The 17,422-nt window shown below is 45.0% G+C and overlaps 1 protein-coding gene across 1 annotated transcript in view; it reads right to left on the bottom strand.

The window, feature by feature from the left end:
* The window catches only part of BCKDHB (branched chain keto acid dehydrogenase E1 subunit beta), a 281,425-nt gene extending 264,710 nt beyond the window's left edge, over positions 1 to 16,715 (bottom strand). The window contains exon 1 of the mRNA XM_075862066.1: positions 16,694 to 16,715. The gene's annotated coding sequence lies outside the window, so the exon portion shown is untranslated. The remainder of the gene's footprint in view (positions 1 to 16,693) is intronic.
* Positions 16,716 to 17,422: the final 707 nt, after the last annotated feature.

Below are 17,422 nucleotides of genomic sequence, written 5' to 3'. Positions count from 1 at the left end.
CACAGACATCTCTATAGCAGCAGTAGCTGAAATACAAGAGATTCATCTAGAGGAACTCCTAGAGCAGCTGCTCATGTTGCTTCAGTTCCTGGCACACACCTTGTGACAAGGAGGGTACCGGTCCCAACTTGGAACAAAAATATTTAAACATAATATTTTTTGAATAAATATAAAATAAAAAAATATAAAAATAAATAAAAACCAGGAAAATGCTAAAATAAATTATAAATACTAGAGTGTGATGGTATTAACCATTTAAATCTCATCCTTGTCCTATCTGAACTTATTACATATGTCAATGTAAAGTGCGCAAGCGCTAGTGAACGAACCTTATGGATACAATTGTGTCACTATCTGATACAATTGTATCACTATCTTAAATTGCTTAAAAAAAAAAAGAAATAAATCTCACATTAAAGGTTAGGCTTTAACCAAAAAATTTCCATTGGTATTCATCCAGTGAAAAACATATATTGTGCAGTGTGTTTTTTTTAGTGGACTGCGGTATTCAATATGGTGAAATAGAAGGTATACCAGCCCAACAGATGTCACAAGTAAACAGCTGCCTAAGGATACATTTCGCATATACGCTGGGAGCTTTGCAGGCGCATATTCCGATCACACAGTGTGAATAGGCCCCAGGGGCGTAACTAGGAAAGACTAGGCCCCATAGCAAACTTTTGCCTGGGGACCCCCTCCCCTGGGTATCACACAACCCCGCCTTGTAACTAGTGCCTCCCTATAGATACACAGCGCCCCCTATAGATAGCACCATACAGCCCCCTGTAGATAACATCATACAGCCCCCCTGTAGATAACGTCATACAGCCCTCCCCCTGTAGATAACGCCATACAGCCCTCTCCTGTAGATAATGGCATACAGCCCTCCCCCTGTAGATAACGTCATACAGCCCTCCCCCTGTAGATAACGCCAGACAGCCCTCTCCCTGTAGATAAAGCCATACAGCCCGCCCCCTGTAGATAACGCCATACAGCCCTCCCCCTGTAGATAACGCCATACAGCCCTCCCCCTGTAGATAATGCCATACAGCCCTCCCCCTGTAGATAACGTCATACAGCCCCAAACACCCCCTTGAGTTAACGCCATACAGCCCTAAACCCCCCTGTAGGTAACGCCGTGCAGCCCCCAACCCCCACCCAAAAAAAAACGACCTATAGTTTGTCCTACAAAAAACATACATCCCCTATCCACAGGATAGGGTATACATGTGTGATCGCTGGCAGCGATGAGGAGACCGGGGGACTGAAAGTTCTTCTATGAAAAACCTCGGACTTCCAGGGTCTGCGCAGTTCAATAAAAATGAAAGGAGCGCTGGTCACGCATGCGCACAAGCGCGACCGGTGCACAATTAATTTCTATGGAGCTGCCGACAGACTCCGGAAGTCCGAGGTCTGTCATGGATAACTTCGGGCGGCACGGGCCCCCTCATTCTGCGGGCCCTGTAGCAGCCGCTATGGCTGCTACAGCGGTAGTTACGCCACTGATAGGCCCTTATTAACATATGTATATAAGTAATTTTTAATCATTGAAAACCGGTCAATGGATACATGTCAGTTTAGCAAAATTGCACACATTGTCATTTGGAAATGCAAAATGACAATATGATAATGTAAAAAAAGGAAATTATCCACCCAGATAAAAATTCTAGCGCTTCCCATCATTAAATCATATTAGGTGGCTCATGGAGTTCATAAGGTTCTATACTATTGAGCCTTAGGCACTCCTTGTGCCACCATAAAGTGCCCCATCAGTACGGAATTGCTTCTAGGAGATAATACAGTATATTTGTAATATGGCTACCGATGGAACATTTTTTCCACTTTGATTTTATATGAATACGAGTGAGAAACAAAACAATGAAAAAAAAACAGAGACATATGGAGAAACTTTCAAAACTTCTGTGGCTGCCATATTACAGTTCGGTGCAACTCTGAACCAGGGCAGGCCTTAGCTATGCGTGACCTGTGTAATTGCACAGGGCGCCATTCTTTTTCATCTGCAGATGGCGCAGTGGCTGGCAGTTTGCATTGGCTTTAATGTGTTTCCTATTTTAGTTGCTTCCCTGCCATCCTCCTGCATAGTCTGCCATGCTGTCTTCTGCTGGAGTCTTTGCGTATACTTTGTGATGGGCTTGATCACTGTGAGAGAAGCCGCACTCCCACCTCTCCCTTTGCTTATGTAATTACTATGCTGCTAAGTCCCACCACTGCAGGGAACCTGCGATGTGTGACAACCCTGCAAGGGAGTGAGGTCCCTCCTTTCCTAAACCTCACCCTCCATGCTGCAAGCAACCTAATTCACTCTTGTGAGTAAATTATTGATAGTTATAGTAATGTTAAAGTTTATAGATTATTTTATTGTAGCATGGTATAACATTATTACTGTATATGGGTAAAGAACAGCATCATAATATTGGTACAGTATAGTTTTATTAACTGGGCTCAGTATAATATTAGGCACAGTATTTTGTTATTATATAGACACCGTATAATATGATTATATAAGCACAGTATAGCATTATTATATTGGCAGGGGAAAATATTATTTGGGCACCATATAGCAATATTATATGGACACAGGTTAGTATTATACGTATGGCAAAAAAGAGAGAAAGGTCCAGCGATGTGTGATATAAGTGGGGGAAACTCCGTTTCCACTTTATTAAAGATGATACACCGACAAACAAATCCAACAGAATGACGGATAACACCAGGAGAATAACGAGGTGGTTGAAATGGCAAGAAATGAAGCCAGGCTTCATTTCTTGCCATTTCAACCACCTCGTTATTCTCCTGGTGTTATCCGTCATTCTGTTGGATTTGTTTGTCGGTGTATCATCTTTAATAAAGTGGAAACGGAGTTTCCCCCACTTATATCACACATCGCTGGACCTTTCTCTCTTTTTTGCCATTGTTTCCTGCCGTGAGCCGTCGCGGTTGATCCGGGCGATATTGAGCACAGGAGTGTGAAGCTGGTGAGCTGGAGGTTTCCTCCCATCCCTTTTTCCCTGTTACTATTACTACTAGTATTATACGTACTTAGGATAATATTATATGGGCACAGTATAGCATTATTATATGGGCACAGTCTATAATTGTCACAGAAAAATATTATATAGGCACAGTGTAGAATTATTATGTGGGCACACTATAATGTTATTTAGGCATAAAATAGAATTGTTATTATTTGGGCACAGAATAGCATTATTATATGGGCACATTACGGCATTATTATGTGGGCACAGTATAGCATTATATTGGTACACTGTTGAAACCCCCTGATCTCCCAAACTATTTTTATTTAGGACCACATACTTTTAAACCTTAGACGTTATGGAAAATATAACTATATAAATTTTGTCACTTTGTAAACTTAAATGAACCAAACCCACATGTGAAATGATAACTGAACCTTACCGTCATAAAAGCTAAACACATCACAAATAATGTACTTTTATATAACATGTTGAGTTATTTCCCGTACCGGTTCCTGGGCGGCTTATGATAACCGCTACTCAGGACCTGAATAGGCAGCCGTGGTAAAGAGCTGACCGCATGAAGACTACCATGATTCTCCGAACCGTCAGAGCAGCTTCTCTCCATGAAAAAACGTAATTTTCCGCTTTTTCCTGAAAGGATCACTATCTATGGTTTCCGTTCATGAGTTCACCTGACGGAAAGGTCTGAAGGAACCAATGAACAGAACCCTGATGCAGATGTAAACTAAGCCTAAGCTGATTTACTGACTTTACAACTCATGTTTACAAAAATATTTACTGCCGTGTAGTGAGGTTTGTTGGAAGATTTACAACATTATTGGCTATTGCTTAAAGTCTATGTTTTACTGCAGGCTCTGGTGTCATCACAATCATGTTGAATATTTTAATTAGTATAAAAATTAACTGTTTAGTAGCATTGTGTTCAAGGTAATTGAGGGTACATTCAACTCTTGGCAAGAGTAAAGAGTAGTACTCAATTGCTAAAACTGGGAAGAGAAATATATATATTTGATTATCCCAAAGGGAAGATGCCATTTCATTGTAAATGAGAAGCACATTATTTGACATGCATAGAATCACATAGATATTTCACATAAAAATATTGGTAGAATATGCCATCACTTTCTGATAGATGGGGGTCGGACCTCTTGGGGACCCCCACCGATCCTGAGAATGGGGGGTCGCGGCACTATACAGTTTAGGTCTGCAGTTCCTTTACTGCTTTCCTCTGCCCAGCAGCACTCCCGGCATTGAATGGAGCCGTGCTGGAGCTCCCTTCACAGCTGATGGCCCAGAGTGCTGCAGCCCCTACGTGACCCTATTTATATTAGAAAGTGATGGCATATCCTAGTGATATGAGATGGGAATAACTATTTCAATTGTGGTATAAATTGAGAACTCAATGTAGGGGATTTTAGCTTAAATGGGTTTTGTAGTTTAACCTTTCTGGTCTGTTTGTGATAAAATCCTGCCCTTAACTTAAGCTCCACCTACCAAACTTCACTTATTATATCTCAACACATTTGCGCCATACAGTTAAAGTATATGGGTTTTCAGGACATATCTCCATTGACATAATGTAGCAAAAACATCAGTATACTCTAGAACAATGTATACTGCAAACATACTTTTTGTTAACAAAGTAAACATTTGGTATACAGTAGGGATTCGTTTGACAAATCTATGGGATCACAGATAATTAATAACCAATTTATGCTTATGTATAAAACGAGCATAAAGTCCATACATAAAATGTGCAACCATCAAAATCAGACCTTGTCCAAACAGCATTAACGATGGTACTTTCCCATCAGAGATGTTAATGGCCACTATTGTTACCTTGCCCAAACCTGGAAAAGAGTCCACTACTCCTGCTAATTTTAGACCAATATCCCTACTTATTGCAGACATTAAAGGGTAACTGTCACGTTGGGTACATGGACCCACTGGGCCGTACCGCCTTAACGGTATGGCAGCTGGCCAACAGGACACAGGTCACAGTCTATAGTTCGTATAGGTGTACCTGTGGTAGCTCAAACCGTAGCAAGACAGGCTCGGCTGGGACTTAGGCAGCAGGCAGGCACCAGGCGTGGTGTAGCAGGACAGGTGTGGTACTCAGCGCAGCACGACTCCAACTCAATACGGCACTTGGACCAGGATAGCACGAGATACAGGTTACAGGTAGCAGGAATGGGAAACACTGGGAACTGGAAAACACTTAGGAGACCATTTGAAAAGACAGATTAGGGGAACGACAACAAAGCTCAGGCAATGCAGGGAGGGGCAGAACCTGTCTTATAGTCCTGGGTGATCTGGGAGCAATCAACTCAATCTCAAACGTGTGCTCTCTGGCTTCTTAAGGCTGGACTGAGCTCGCGAGCGCACTCTAGTGGTGGCTGAAGAACAGGACGGCCGCATGTGCAGACCTCTCTGGAGAGAAGGGCGTCGACAGGATGGGAGGAGTTCGTGGTCAGCGACCATGGACGTTACAGTAACTAAACGTTCAACAAACTTCTGAGACGTCATAGTGACCTGTCAGAAGTTTTGATCGGTGGTGATCCGAGCACTGAGACCCCCACCAATCGCTAGAACAAAGCAGTAGAAGTGCTTGTTTGAGCGCTCAGCCGCTTAGTTTCTGTTCTGCTTTTTCTGGAAAGCCGATGTATTCTATTGAGTCTATACTCCGCTACATTGATTTCCGGAAAAAGCCGAACAGAAACTAAACAGCTGAGCACTCACCCGAGCACTCCTGGCGCTTTAATTTTTTTTTTTTTAACTTTCATTTTTATTTGCCTTTTTCCAATTTTATATTTTAATAACATTTCAATACAACATTGAACTTTGAAAAACAATTGAACATTTGCCAAAATGTATCGACATCGTTACCTTCACAAAATATTACACAGTAGAACATCCATACAAGTAAGAATTTAGAGTTTACAATTATTTCCGACACATAGCCAACCATCCCATTCCACCTCCAGTATTCTGTCCCACCAAAAAGACCTGTGCAAGTAGTCTAACAATACCTGGTATTGTCCTAATATCTTTCTCCCTTCTCCTGGCGCTTAATTTTAGCGATTGGTGAGGGTCCCAGTGCTCAGACCCCCACCAATCAAAACTTCTGACATGACACTATGACATATCAGAAGTTTGTTGAACGTCTAAGGTTCTTTCTTATCATTTAGTTGAGATCATTCTTAACCTGATAAAACCAGATCATGTGGGCTTTGTCTCTAGTAGACAGGATCCGGATTGGACCCGCAGACTTACAGACTTTATTCAGATGGTGGCGGCCTCCCAAACGCTTTCTTTGCTTCTTGCTTTGGATGCGGAGAAGGCATTTGACAGGGTATATTGGAGATACTTCTCTGCCAAATTGGATGGGTTTGGCTTTCAGGGTCTTATCAAATCCGCAGTTTTAACTTTTTACTACCAGCCATCTGCTAGAGTTTTGACGTCGGGCTTTTTGTCGGATGTCTTTAATATAAATAACGGCACGTAACAAGGCTGCCCCTATCACTAATAATATTTGCATTAGTGGTGGAACCATTTGCTGAGCGTATTTGCATTGACCCAGAAGTTCATGGTATTCCTATTGGAACCTCCTCTCACACGATCGGCTTATAAGCACACCAGTGGCAATTTTACTTGGATCTACAGCGCTTTGAAAACCTGTACTTTTACTATTTTATCCACATGAAAGGGATCGTGTTACTTTACAATTCATTAGTGCAACCATGTGCTCAGACCAAGCCCTCCTCCATTATTAAATGTGAACAACAGCTGGATATATCTGCAACACTCGACGACTGGTAAAAAGCCATTAAAACAGTTAAACGTATATCCAAGGGAGCCAGCCATTGGGAAATGGCTTTTAAAAAATATTCTCAGATGGTATCTCACGCCATCACATATAGTGAGAATTAACTCCTCATATTCTCCTTACTGCTGTAGAGATCGCGGCTCTCATGGCACATATCTACATGTATGGTGGGAATGCCCATTTCTGAATAATTTTTGGACAGTGTCGCTTATTACTGATGTGACAGGTTGCTGAGCCCCTGACATGGCACTGGGGTTATGCTTTTTGGGGATGAGCAACTTTCCCTTGCATCTTCATGTAACAATAGGTCACCTCATATTGGCCACTAGACTAATTATTGCGAGTACTTGGACATTCAGCTCTGCACTGACGCTTGCTGAACTCTTTCACACGATACAGAAAGCATATCACATGGAATACTTACCCAGAATTCTGTGTTTCTTCGTCCAGGCTGGCATCCTGGGAAGATGTTTCATCCCATGTGACTGGTGCAGCGAATCACAGGCTGCAGCCGTCACATGGGTTGAAACATCATCCAACGATGCCGGCCTACAGGATGGCAGAGCGATGTGTCGACATGGCTACATAAGTATCAAACTTTTTTTTTATGTGCAGTTTTCTGCAGCGGACATTCCACAGTTTGGTGCGGTTTTTACGCAGCGTATCCTCCATGTGTGAACATAGCCTTATTGGTATGATACCTTTATTGGCTAATCAGAAAAACTATGTTTGCAAGCTTTGAGAGCACACACCTCACATCAGACTGACTCCAGATCCCTTAACTCCTAAGTCATCACCCCTATAACCTCAGTTGTATTGCCCCGGCTTATCTTAATGATGTATCACCTCATGTACTAATTGTCTTTATGTAAAATCTTGGAGCCTGTTCACATTAGAGTTGGTTTCCGTTGAGGGGTTCCATCGGACCTTTCCGTCGGAGGAATCTCTCAACTGAAAGACCGTCGACTTGGCTATTGATTCCGTTAAAACAAACGGAAACCTTACACAAAGGTGACAAACGGAAACCATTAGCAACTGAAGCATTACCATTGAAATCAATGGTAATGCAAATGGAAACCTATGGTTTCACCTGTCCGTTGATGGGTTCCTCCGACGGAAAGGTCAGACGAAACCCCTCAACAGAAACCAACGCTGATGTGAACCCAGCCTTAAATGTTGTGCTCTTTTCTAAAGGCTCATTCAGACGAGCGTGATTTTCGTGCGTGTGTAGTTTCAATGCACAGCAAAAGTCCCATTGGGGTCATTCACACATGCGTTGTTTTTCACGCATCGTGTGTTCATTGTGTGAAACTCACTGCATGTCCTATATTGGTGTGTTTTCACCCACCTAGTCGCCCATTGAATGGGTGCATGAAAACCACGGACAGCACACGGACGCACATCCTTGTGCTGTCCATGTTTCACGCATCAATTACATTGAAAAAAAAAGTGCTTGCAAGTGTGTGAAATACCACATGCCACATGCAAAGCACACTGATGCAAAAACGCAACGCATACGGACAGATTTACGCAAATTTTTTACGTGCGTAAATCTGTCACGCTCATGTAAACGTAGCCTTAGTCATTCATTTGTAAACTTGCCTGACAAAGGAGCCTGTGTGCTCTGAAAGCTTGCATATATAATTTTTCTAAATTCATTATTTTTCTGGTTAGCCAATACCTTTAATTTTTTGGCACAAAAGTATTTACCATTGCAATGGATTCAGAGTAAAATTCAATGTTCTCAAGTGTGATATCTCATTACTGATAGACATCACTGACAGCCACAGCACAGACTTGTGTAAAAAAAAAAAAAAGTTAGTAAGCAGGCTCACCACATTTCCTTGTCTGTACTCGTAGTCCTAAGGCCTCATGCACACGAACGTATTTTTTTCCTCCTGTAAATACGGGTCCTTGGTCACACGTATTCGACCCGTATTGCACCAGTATTTACGGACCCGTTCCCGTAAATACGGGTCCGGTGTCGCACCAGTATTCCACCCGTATTTACGGGCAAGTTTTCGCTGCAAAATTACACTGCAGTAATCGGTAGCCCCTTCTCTCTATCAGTGCAGGATAAAGAGAAGGGACAGCCCTTTCCGTAGTAAAAGTAAAAGAAATTCATACTTACCCGGCCGTTGTCTTGGTGACGCGTCCCTCTTTCGACATCCAGCCCGACCTCCCTGGATGACGCGGCAGTCCATGTGACCGCTGCAGCCTGTAATTGGCCTGTGATTGGCTGCAGCGGTCACATGGGCTGAAACGTCATCCCGGGAGGCCAGACTGGAGGAAGAAGCAGGGAGTTCTGGGTAAGTATGAACTTCTATTTTTTTTTTACAGGTTGATCGATATTGTGATCGGTAGTTAAACAGTTACTGCCGATCGTTTAACTCTTTCAGCACCCTGGACAGTAACTATCCCCTGACGTCGCCTAGCAACGCTCCCGTAATTACGGGTGCACACATGTAGTCACCCGTAATTACGAGAGCCCCATAGACTTCTATGGGCCTGCCCGTGCCATAATTACGGCCTGAAATAGGACATGTTCTATATTTTTCAACGGCACGGGCACCTTCCTGTAAGCATACGGGGAGGTACCCGTGGCCAATAGAAGTCCATGGGCCCGTAAAAACGTGACGTAATTACAGCCCGTAATTACTGGCGTTTTTACATTCGTGTGCATGGGGCCTTAAGGAGTGCACGGAAGAGCCTTGTAGGCTGTCAAGGACTAATCATAGAAAAAGTAGAAAAATGTTTTCCAGAACATCCATTAAAAAAAAAAGTTTGATTTATAATATTGAATTATCTTACAGCTTTTTGCACATCCACCCTCTCCACTGGCAGCAGCACTCATTGTTTATGTACATTCAAGCCTACATGTGTGAAACTGCCTGCTGAACTGTGTATCTTTGACTGCTGGTCTGCTGAGCCGCTGTATCTCATCCTATCATGTGTGATACTCTCTGTTGAGCCAATGTATCTAATCCTATCATGTGTGATACTGTCTGCTGAGCCGCTGTATCTAATCATATCATGTGTAAGGGTATCTTCACACGGTTACTAAAAAACGTCTGAAAATATGGAGCTGTTTTCAAGGGAAAAGAGCTCCTGATTTTCAGCGTTTTTTTTTTTAGCAACTCACGTTTTTTGCGGGGTTATTTACAGCCAGTTTTCACGGCCGTTTTTGGAGCTGTTTTTCTATAGAGTCAATGAAAAACGGCTCCAAAAACAGCTCAAGAAATCACATGCACTTCTTTTTCGCCGGCGTTTTTTTATGTGACCGTTTTTAAAAACGGCCGCATAAAAAACGCCCCGTCGGAACAGAACGCCGTTTTTCCCATTGTAATCAATGGGCAGATGTTTGGAGGCGTTCTGCTTCCGATTTTTCGGCCGCTTTTCGGCCGTTTACGGTTCGAAAAACGTCCGAAAATAAGCCATGTGAACATACCCTAATACTGTCTGCTGAATCTAAGCCTTTCATGTGTGATACTGTCTGCTAAGCTGCTGTATCTAAGCATATCTGTGTGATACTATCTGCTGAGCTGTATTGAATCCTTTTGTATATCTGAAATGTGTAATACTGTCTGTTGAGGTCCTGAATCTAAGCCTTTCATGTGTGATACTGTCTGCTGAGTAACTTTATCTAAGCACTGTATCTAATCCTATCCAGTGTACCTATCCCATACAAAACACAGACTCATCTCTGCTACATCCCATACTCGGCTCTGCTACATCTGACATATTCATTACTTCTGTATCATGTCTACACCTGACAGGACGCACACTCAGCTCTACTGCATTCGATAGACTCAACACTGCTGTATCACAACTACCTCAGACAGGAAGCAGACTCATCACAACTACACTATAAACAACTACACTATAAACAGTAGTGTTGAGTGTATCAGATGCAGGGCCGGCCTTAGGGTAGGTGGCGCCCCGTGCGAAATTATCTTTCGGCGCCCCACGCCATTATAAAAAATGCCCCATAAAAAAGCATAATTCCTCCCCACAGTATAAAGCCCTATATAGTGCCCCCACACAGTGTAATGCCCCTTTAGTGCCCCACACACAGTATAATAATAATATTTAATAATGTAATATATTATAACGCCTTCAAGGACACAGTATTTTGTCCTCTAATTGTGCCTACACAGTGTTATGCCCCCTAAGTGCCACACACATTATATTGCCCCCTGTAGTGCCCCTACACAGTATGATGTCCTCCACAGAGTATAATGCCCCCACAGCCCTAGTAGAAAGTGCCCCCTGTAGATTGTGCCGTACAGCTTCCCTGTAGACAGTGCCATAATCCCCCACCTCCTCCTTGTAGACAGTGCCATACAGCCCCCATCTGCCCCTTGTAGTGTCATACAGCCCCCATCTGCCCCTTGTAGTGCCATACAGCCCCCCCATCTGCCCCTTGTAGTGTCATACAGCCCCACCTCCCTCTTGTACACAGTGCCCCCCACCGCCCCCTTGTAGACAGTGTCATACAGCACCCACCTCCCCCTTGTAGACAGTGCCATACTGCCCCCCCACCTCCACCTGACATTATCCTTGCGTAGGCCGGCTTGATCCAGAGATGTCATCACGCCGACTGCGCAGGGATCCTGTCCCTGCGCCTCATAGGCTGCAGGCGCCTCTGTAGCCTGTTACAGAGTTTCCCAACCTTTTCGGACTTGAGCCACCCCTGCACAAAAAAAAATTCCTCAGGGCCCCCCTACCAAAAATTGTTTAGAGAAAGACAGAAAATAGCTAAAAATAAGCACTACATTCTTAGGGTATGTTCACACAGCGTTTTTTTGTAAGGCAGAAAAAATCTGCTTTTGAATTGACAGCGTTATTTGATGGGGCTTTTTTAGCGTTTTTTTTTAAGCCGTTGAAGCGAATGCAAAAGACGCAGCAAAAAAAGCTCAAAGAGCGCCAAAGCTATTTTCTTCCTACTGTTAATTTCAATTGGAGGTCAGAGGTGGAAACCACTTGAAGACCATAAGCCCCCCCCCCCACTCACAGTAAAATGACCATAAGCCCCCCACTCACAGTAAGGCTGGGTTCACACACACTATTTACGGACGTAATTCGGGCGTTTTAGCCCCAAATTACGTCCGAAAATGGGCTCAAAAGCGTCGGCAAAGATCTGCCCATTCATTTGAATGGGTCTTACAATATTCTATGCCGACGGTCATTTTTTTTACGCGCCGCTGTCAAAAGATGGCGCGTAAAAGAGACGCCCGCGTCAAAGAAAAGCCTGTCACTTCTTGAGACGTAATTGGAGCCGTTTTCCCTTGACTCAATAGAAAAACAGCTCCAATTACGTCCGTAATGGACGCAGCGAAAAGCGCCTGCACATGCCATTACGTCTGACATTCCGGAGCCGTTTTCTCCTGAAAACAGCTCCGTAATTTCAGCCGTAATGGACGCTGCCGTGTGAACATACCCTAAAATGACCATCAGCCCGTCCACTCACAGTAAAACGACCATCAGCCCGTCCACTCACAGTAAGGGTATGTTCACACGGCGGGGGTCCGTAACGGCTGAATTTACGGGGATGTTTCAGCCTGAAAACATCCCCGTAATTTCAGCCGTACCGGCATGTGCAGGCGCTTGAACGCCGCGTCCATTACGGCCGTAATTAGCGCTGCTATTCATTGGAGTCAATGAATAGCGGCTCCAATTACGGCCAAAGAAGTGACAGGTCACTTCTTCTACGCGGGCGTCTAATTACGCGCCGTCGTTTGACAGCGGCGCGTAAATATACGCCTCGTGTGAACAGACAAACGTCTGCCCATTGCTTTCAATGGGCAGATGTTTGTCAGCGCTATTGAGGCGCTATTTTCGGGCGTAATTCGGGGCAAAAACGCCCGATTTACGTCCGTAAATAGGCCGTGTGAACATACCCTAAAACGACCATCAGCCCCCCACTCACAGTAAAATGACCATCAGCCCGTCCACTCACAGTAAAATGACCATCAGCCCGTCCACTCACAGTAAAATGACCATCAGCCCGCCACTCAGATGCCCCTTGTAGGTCGTGCCACACAGCCCCCTTGTAGGTAGTGCCACACAGAACCTTTGTAGTTCGTGCCACACAGCCCCCTGTAGGTCATGCCACACAGCCCCTTTGTAGGTAGTAGGGATGTCACGACACCTGAATTTGGACTTCAATACCGATACTTCGTGTAGTATTGCAATTTCGATACCAAAACGATACTTTGCCAACAGTAATAAAAAAAAGTTCTTCCATTTTCTGATGTGAGGCGCGAGGTGTGATGCTGAATTTAACCTCCATTTGCCTCACATTAATAGTAATTAACCCCATCATGTTCCTCAATTATAATGGGTTAATGTGTAAGGTACATGATGGGGTTAATTACTATTAATGTGAGGCACATGGAGGTAAAAATTCAGCATCACACCTCGCGCCCCACATTAATAAGTGAAAAGTTTTTTTTTACAGCGTACACATCATAAAAGACGCCAAAAAATAGTTGTGCAGGTTATTACAGCCACACCAATACTGAATGTGTGTATTTTATATATTGAGACTTATTTTAAGGTTTATTGTAAAAAAAAGGCGTATGTGTATTTTTTTAAATGTAACATTACTTTATGTTTTTACTTTATTTTAAACTTTAATATACTGGCATATATCAGATATATGTCAGTACATTAGCCGGTGTATGTATAGTACACAGGCAGTTGTTAGGACATAAATAAGTATGCCCTAACAACAGGAAATATGGTAAGACAGCCCTGGGGTCCTTCAATAGACCCTGGGCTGTCTGCCCATATATGGTATGGCCCTCAATCGCGTCACAGGAATTCCCTGTGACGCGATCCAAGGGGCATCCCCCTCCTCACTTTCCCCTGAATGCTGCAGTCAGTTTTGATCGCAGCATTCAGGAGAATAGCGGCGGAGATGAGCGGTTTCTCTGATCTCCGCCGTTATAGAGCGGGGCTGCGGCTGTGTAATATAGTCATTGCCCCGCTCCTGACAGAAGTGCGTGCGCGGTCAGCATGAGGTAATGCGGCCGGCGCTGCACTAATGAGCGGCGGCGCAGGCACCGAAGACAGAACATGGGGGTGTTTTGCAGTGCGGCCGCCATGTTCTGTTTTCAGTGCCGCCGCTCATTAGTGCAGCACTGGCCACATCGCATCATCCTGACAGCGTGCACTTGTCAGGACTCAGGAGCGGGGCAGTGACTGTATTACACAACCGCAGCCCCGCTCTCAATCATCATGTATTACTATACTTACCGGTGTGGCTCGAACCATTTGGGGATGCACAGTATCGAAGTTTCGATGCATTGTGCATCCCTAGTAAGTAGTGCCACAAATCCCCCCCTTGCCGCACAGCCCCCTTGTAGGTAGTGCCACACACACCCTTGTAGGTAGCACTCCCTTCCTGTAGATAGCGCCACTGTAGCTCCCTGTGGCTGGGGATTCCGCTCCTTGACGGAGTGCTTGATGTCTTTGTCCATATATGAACAGTGACATCGGGCAACTAACTCCTGAAGCGGAATCACTGTCCTCAGCATTGCAGACGCTGTGACCGGGGATTCCACTCCAGGAGAAGCCCCTGACGTCTCTGTCCATTTAGTCGGGGGGTGCCATCTACAGGGGTTGTGCAAAAAAATCTCCTCCTCCTCCTCACATCCACTTTGCGCTATGAGGAGGAGGAGGAGGAGAGAAAGCACGTCCGTGGCAGTTGTCCAGAGGAGTGTCGCGGCACCCCTGGAGGGTTCTCATGGGAACCTCATGTTGGGAACCACCAGTCTAGTAGATCACAGAGCAGGGAGATACCTCCCTGCTCCGCTATAGTGTTCAATAGTATCTGCGTCCTTTGCAGGGCCGTATTTACAACTCACGCTGCCCTAGGCACTAAGCCTGAATATACCCCCATTAAAGGCCTATTTAGTTGAGCCAATTATCATCATGATTCGCCAGTTTCTGACCAATTATAATGATATTTGGTCAGTGTTAACAAAGGGGAAGATCAATGATAAAAACTTTGCTTATCGTTAATCTCTAATGAGAAAAAAAAAAAAGGTAATACACCCGGCCGTAGTCATAGCGATGCGTATTCTGTTCTGAGCGTAGCCCCGCCTCCAGGGATGACGATGCATCCCATGTGACAGCTGCAGCCAATCAAAGGCTGCAGCGGTCACATGGACGACAGCGTCATCGCAGGAGGCCGGGCTACGCTCAGAGAGAGAGAGAGGGACTACGGCCGGGAGTATTAGCTTTTTTTAAAATTTATTTCTGCAGTCTTTCCGCCCAAAAAACGACACCAAAATTTGGTGCTGTTTTTCAGGTGAAATTCCCTGCGGTTCTCAGGATGTATACACTGTGTGGTTTTACGTATCCACCCTGTGTGCTCCTCCCCTTATAATCAAGTTGCTCTCCCCACAAATATTATCTATAAGGGCTTATTCAGACGAACGGGATATACGTCCATGCAACGCGCGTGATTTTCACACGCGTGGCACGGACCTATATTAGTCTATGGGGCTGTGCAGACATGTGCGTGATTTTTATGCTGCGTGAGTCCGCTGCGTAAAAGTCACGACATGTCCGTTCTTTGAGCGTTTTTTGCGCATCACGCACCCATTGAAGTCAATGGGTGCGTGAAAACCACGCATGCCACACGGAAGCACTAACGTGCGAACAGCGTGGTTCACGCAACAGCTGTGAAAAGGATGAATGAAAACAGAAAAGCACCACGTGCTTTTTAGTTTACAAACATCCAAATGGAGTGTCATAATGATGGCGGCTGCGCAAAAAGCACACAGCTGCGCATCATATGATGCTGCTGCACGGAGCTGTCAAATGCATTTTGCGCAGGCAAAACGCAGTGTTTTTTTGCGTGCGCAAAAGGCACACGCTCGTGTGAATCCAGCCTAAGGGTAAGGCCACACGGAGCGACCCTGACACGGTTGCAACGCAGCTAACAACCACGCCGGCACCATGTTCAGTGCGGCTGTCAAACAGCCTGTTAGTGGCCGCACGTATTCCGGTTACACTCGCGTGCGCACTGCCGCTCCATTCATTCTCTATGGGAGCGCCGGAGATAGCCGAGTGCAGTGTTCTGCTTTTTCCGGCGCTCCCATAGAGAATGCATAGGAGGTAAGTTGTTGTAATTTGCAAAATCGTGCGGCCATAAAGGGTGTATTAATTCATGGCCGCACGATTTTGCAGATAAAGGGACGGTTTACCCGCGTTAACATGCGGCCATGAATTAATACACCCTTTATGGACACACGATTTTGCAAATTACAACAACTTACCCCCTATTCATTCTCTATGGGAGCGCCGGAAAAAGCAGAACACTGCACTCGGCTATCTCCGGCGCTCCCATAGAGAATGAATGGAGCGGCCGTGCGCACGCGAGTGTAACCGGAATACCTCTTAACGAGGTATTTGACAGCCGCTCCTACATAGTGCCAGCGCGGTTGTTGGCCGCGTTGCGACAGTGTGAGGGCCGCTCCGTGTGGCCGTACCCTAAATAATCTTTTCTCCCCATAAATAACGCTATTCCCCTCCCCCATGATTCATAATAAGCTCCTACACCACTAAATAAACTATACAGAAGTCCCCCTCCCCCTCCTCACAAAATACATTTATAAAGAATCCCCCCACACTCCTATGTCCCCTCCCCCACAAAATCGATCTGTAAAAAATACACACTCAAAGTACCTGTAACCTAGCCTCCCCTCCCCCACAAAATCGATCTTTTAAAAAAACAAAAAAACATCCTGTTACACATCAAATAAAGCCCCCTCTCTCCCCCTCCCTCACACAGCACATAAATAAACATAAATTAAGCTAAAGCTGCTGCTCTTACCTGACTCCGTAGCTCCGTGGAGGAGTCTTCACTGGGGTAGCAGCACAGCGTGAGGTGCTGAGTGTGTGTGACACTGCAGTACAGGCTGTGCCGATTGGTGGAGCAGACAGAAGCACCTGCTGCTGCTCCAATCAGCGCTCACTTCACGCAGCAGTGCAGAGGGAGGAACATTTCTCCTCTCTTCTGCTCGTACCCACTGGCGCCCCCCTTACAGCATGGCGGCCGGCGCCCTGTGCGACCGCACGTGTCGCACATAGCTAAGGCCGGCTATGATCAGATGCAACACAACTGAGTGCGTGTTCTGTTATATGTAGTAGTGATATAGCAGGATACACACTCAACTCTGCAACATCTGATAGACCCAACACTGCTACATCACCATCAGATGTAGTAGAGCTGAGTAAGTGTCTTGCTACATCACTACTACATCTGACCGGACATGCACTCTGCTTAAGAAACTTGTAAACTTAACACTACTACATCTGACAAAGTAAGTTCTGCTGCATCTGATATGCTCAGCATTATATGATCATACTTGCCAACTCTCCTGGAATGACTGGGAAACTCGCAGAAAACGGGTAGATCTGCGGGAGGGCCGACAAATCTCTCGGCTTGACAAAGTGCTCTCAACGTGAAACGGTCGTTGGCATCCTTCACATCATCATTGACCGAGATCTGTTCAAATAAATCCTTTTTATTGCCACTGCAGTGAGTACCTCGTATATTTCT

Source organism: Rhinoderma darwinii, chromosome 4, assembly GCF_050947455.1.
Source record: "Rhinoderma darwinii isolate aRhiDar2 chromosome 4, aRhiDar2.hap1, whole genome shotgun sequence".
Classification (NCBI taxonomy): Eukaryota; Metazoa; Chordata; class Amphibia; order Anura; family Rhinodermatidae; genus Rhinoderma; species Rhinoderma darwinii.
This window is presented reverse-complemented; position numbering and strand designations above follow the sequence as displayed.